The sequence below is a fragment of the Sinocyclocheilus anshuiensis genome, unplaced genomic scaffold (assembly GCF_001515605.1).
Source record: "Sinocyclocheilus anshuiensis isolate Anshui unplaced genomic scaffold, SAMN03320099.WGS_v1.1 scaffold966, whole genome shotgun sequence".
Taxonomy (NCBI): Eukaryota; Metazoa; Chordata; class Actinopteri; order Cypriniformes; family Cyprinidae; genus Sinocyclocheilus; species Sinocyclocheilus anshuiensis.
Genome location: NW_015540909.1, coordinates 357,702 through 362,773, shown reverse-complemented (window position 1 = coordinate 362,773; position 5,072 = coordinate 357,702). Strand labels below are relative to the sequence as shown.

General features: G+C 34.6%; 1 pseudogene; it reads right to left on the bottom strand.

Annotated features, from left to right (window-relative positions):
• Nucleotides 1–5,072, bottom strand: part of LOC107689210 (ADP-ribosylation factor-like protein 3) — a 21,903-nt pseudogene that overhangs the window by 12,772 nt on the left and 4,059 nt on the right.

Sequence of the window (5,072 nt, the reverse complement as noted above, 5' to 3'; positions counted from 1 at the left end):
TATCTATAGAAAGCTTTAAATTACTACTTAACGAAATAAAACAAATCAAAAACAAAAACTCTTTCATTATAATCTGTAAAGATGCACTTCTCTCTAAAGGCGCGTCTAATGAGGAGATGGCGAGTCAGGATCGGCAACTTCATCCTTGCGACACCGACTCAGAAAACACAAGTTTATTTGTAAATAACTCAAATATCTCCTTACTATTTCCCCCTGTCACATTTATGGTAATTACTTTTGCCGGTGCTTTGCGGCAAGCTTAAGCCTATTGCTTGCATTTGAACGCATAACTTGTTCAGCTGCGCTGACGGCACGCACCATACATACTGCTGCTGCGGGACACTAAACACTGCTCTTGACAGTCGCGGTAGCACGGTCTCCTGTTGTTTCCACCAGCGAGGCAATTTTTTTCATCACTAACCTAATTGATGGATGTCTAAAATATAAAAATAAGGAGAAGCCTAAAACAGGCCAGAGGCCCGGCCCGCGTCTGAAGTGAAAATTGGCACGAAGCCCGGCCTGAGGGGCGAAAAAAAGTCTGGGCCCATCGGGCCCGGGCTGAAATGCAGGGCTCTAGTCAGTTCACAGCAGTGACAGAAATTAATATTTTCCAAAATTTTTACCCTTTATGGGCATTTTTACCTTTGTAAAGCCATTTTTTTCTAGAAGTGTGTCTTATATTTAATCAATAAAGTCAATTATAATAATAAGACATTTGGGGCATACCAAACAAATAAAATCATTATCAACAAAATTAATGCAATGCAGAGGAAACACAGAAGCTGCATCTGAAGTGGCATTAGATGCATACACTGTTTAATGCAAGGCATGAATGCTCTAACCTGCAGTTACAAATGCATAAATAATGTTTTGATATTATAATCTTAAAACGTCGAATAGTGACATTTGAAATGATTTAAAAATATATATAAAAAGGTACTTTAAAATGTGAAATTAAAACCGCTAGGTGGCAGCAAGTCACTGTTAAGTGAGTCATTGTGATTGAACCGAATCATTCAAACAGTTGATTCATTCAGGAACGAAACACTGTCATGTTTTTCAGAGACGCAAAACAGTGCTGTGGCTTTGTTTGGAACCATTTTTGTTGGCGAAATAGAGCAAATAGGCAATGTGGTGTCTAAAATGTAATTCTCTTAATATTAACTTCTTGATTATTGAACTGTTGTATAAAATCAATATCTAATTTGTGATTTTTGCGAAAAAATGGCACTCTTTGTGTGATATTGATCAACTATGAAATGATATAAATATAAACATTTTCTGCCCCCATATCTTGAATTTTGGGAGCATTCTAAATGCATTTTATTATACTGAATCATGCAGTGAAAGAACATACTATAAATGAGCATTCAGCTAGTGTTTAAGCACTCATAACTCCTTTCATAATCATTAAAGCTGTCCATACACGGTATGATAAATGAATCTCTAACTTACATCGTATGTACATCTGCACTTTGTTGCTTATGATGAGGGAATTCGCGAGTTTCTGTCTGAACAAAACTCTGGGGTTTCAGCGATGACTGATCTGAACGCCTCGATTGGCTACTGCATTCCTAAGCTCAACAGAATGGTGTGTGATTGGTTATAATGAGCAACGCTGTAAAAACGTGTAAAAATAAAATATGATGTAACATAACCAGATCTAAATTTAATACAGCAATCGAAATTTCATTTTAAGTATTAAAGTTTTATTGAAAAACCAGGGGACCCCCCTAAGTATATTTTTTGGGTGTTATGGGGGGTCCCTGAATGCTTATGGGAGGTCCGGGACCCCCCCAACCCCCCCTAAATTCGAACACTGATTTCAACACTCTTCAAATTAAGGAACTAATTAATGATATGCAATAAAAAGTTTAAAGCTATGAAAATATATCCTTTAAAACCAGAAGACTGTTTTGAAAACATCTTCCTTTAAAATCATCTAATTTAGAAATTAGATACATAGAATGAGATCTCCTTTGTTCTGTGATGACAGCTGTTTCAATTTAGTCTGGAGACTAAAGATATCCAGCCTGTGCGCACTACAAGTAAAAGAAATTAGGGGCAGATTGCTTGACGTATAAATATATCAGATAAAATGCTTTTCAAGAAATAAAAAAAGAGAAGCTTACCAATCCTGTTTCCTCAAATCTCTTTTTGTCTGCACTGTCAATCACATAAATCTAAAAAAGGGAGAGAGAAAAGGGACTATTAAAGAGAAAAAAGCTTTTAGACTGATACACAAAACTGAAATGTAATTACATATGTGATGGAAATACTCTCACAACATGTTCAATGTCACTGAGAAAGTTAACTTCAGAATTTTCTGCCTGAACACTGCTGTCATACCAATAAATCTGTGTTCTCCAGGTACTTCTTCCAGAATGGTCGAATCTTCCTCTGTCCTCCAATGTCCCACACATTCAGCTTCATGCCATCACAGGTCACACTTTTTAATTAATGTTGAAACCCTGACAGAACAAAATTAGCACATGATACAGCTGTGTCTACACTCTCAAAAATTGTAGGTTTACGCAATTTAATTAATAGTAAAATTCCATCAAATTGACTTGAATAATAATCCTTACGTAATTTAATTTAATCAGTTATTCAATTAAAATACATAAGGATTATTTAATGAATTTTGATGGAATTTTACTATTAAATTGTGTAAATTTTAAAAAAGCTTTAACATTTTTTTTGAGAGTATGTGACTTAAATATTGTAATTGCAACTTTATATCACTTTAAAATTATATTGGGAGAAATAAATCTCACAACTGTGAATTTATCTCACATTGTATCTTAACTTTCCCAAAGTGACTTTAAATCTCACAATTTTGACTTTATATATCCTGCTTGTGACTTTAAATATTGCAGTTGTCTAGAATTGTAACTTCAATCTCACAATGTGTATTCAAATCTCATGATTGTGCCTATACATCAAAGTTGTGAATTTAAATCTCACAATTATGACTTTATTTCTCACAATGTGACTTAAATCTGTTAATTGTGAATGAATATCTCACACCTGTGACTTTAAATCTCACAATATGGCTTTAATTCTCACAATTGTAATTATATATCACAATTGTAAATGTAGAAACTCACAACTGTGATGACATCTTGACTTCATATCTCACAATTTCAACTTCTCACAATTGTGACTAGATATCTCACACCTGTGACTTCAAATCTCACAATTGTGATTATACATCACATTTGTGAATATACATTTCACAATTGTGATTTGATATCTCACACTTGTGACTTTAAATCTCACAGTTGTGATATACTGTCACAATTGTGAGATTTAACTTGATTGTGACTTGATATCTCATAAAAGTGACTTTACCCTTTAAAGTCACTTTTATGAGATATCACGTCACAATCAAGTTAAATAGTTCACCCAAAAATGAAAATTCTGTTATTAATTACTCACCCTCGTATCCTTCCAAACCCGTAAGACCTTCTTTGGAACACAAATTAAGATATTGTTTGATATTGTTTATTGTTTGTATATTCGGGTCAGAAATCCCTCAGATTTCATCAAAAATATCTTAATTTGTGTTCCGAAGATGAAAGGGGGTCTTACGGGTTTGGAACGACATGAGGGTGAGTAATTAATGGTATAATTTTTGGGTGAACTATCCCTTTAAATCTCACAGTTTCGATTTTATATTTTGACTTTCTGTCTCACATTGTGATTTGAATCTCACAATTGTGACAATATATCACAACTGCAATTCATCTCACAATTGTGACTTGATATCTCACAATGTGACACAAATCCCAAAATTGTGACTATACATCAAAGTGTGATTTTAATTCTCACAACTCTGACTTTATGTCTCACAGTTGTGACTTGATATATCATAACAGTACTTTAAACCTCACAGTGTGACTTTAAATCTCACAATTGTGACTTTATATATTTCACATTGACTTAAACCTCCCATGCAGTATGTGAGGTTATATCTCACAACCCTGACTATATCTCGTAGCTGTGACTTTATATTTCCCAACTGTGACTTAAATCACATAATGCGTGTTTATATCTCATAGTTGAAACTATACATATCTCATAGTGTGACTTCTTATATTAAGCCTATCTTATTTTAAACTTTATTTCACAGTTACCTTCTTAGTTTTTTACTATGAAGCAGAAACAGGCTTCCATAATGCAGGCTTGATTAGGTCACAATCCTAATCACACACAAAACACCAGATAGAGGGACAATGTGTTTAAACTCTCCTAGTCTAAATTTATCCTGGCCCTGAGCAGCCTCCAGCTACTGAGACTTTATGGTTAAGTAATCTTTAACAGTGGGATTAAAGACACTGTAGTGGTGATATTCTTAGAGAGGATCTTCTCTCTCCACAGGCCTCAGCTCTTTACAGCTTTAACTGGCTGCAGCATATAATGTCTGTTAACAAAACACATGCTAAATAGCACATAGTCTCACATAACATCTAGGTCCCAGGATATTTTAAGTAATCAAGTAATGGTTAAACAACATCTTAACTAGTAGCAAGCTGTGTGCAGCAGAGTCCAAAGGAATCCATGCTAAATGTTGTGCTAACAGCCAACAGTTGCAGCAGTTCTATAAATGGATGATACTGTCAATCAATGACGCATGAATTCAGACTTTTATAAATTGATATTATTATGTGTTATCTCCAGTTAGCTGACTTTATGCTAATAACTAGCACTAATATGCACATTGATGGTGTATTAGTGCTCTATCCCTGACCCCTCAACAGTAAACAGAGTGGTAAAACCAGACTGACCACATTTGATCCTATTAACTTTCTTGGAAGATTGAGATCATGTCTATTTATACAGTTTACTTGGATAGTAGTTTTTTCTAGGACAGTTTCCGCCTTTAAGTGGTTACCTAGCAGTGATTGTAGTCTATGCTTTTTTTGTCTCATGGGTTGTAGGTGAAACAACATTAAAGGGATACTCCACCCCAAAATGAAAATGTTGTCATTAATCAGTTACCCCCATGTCGTTCCAAACCCGTAAAAGCTTCGTTCGTCTTCAGAACACAATTTAAGATATTTTGGATG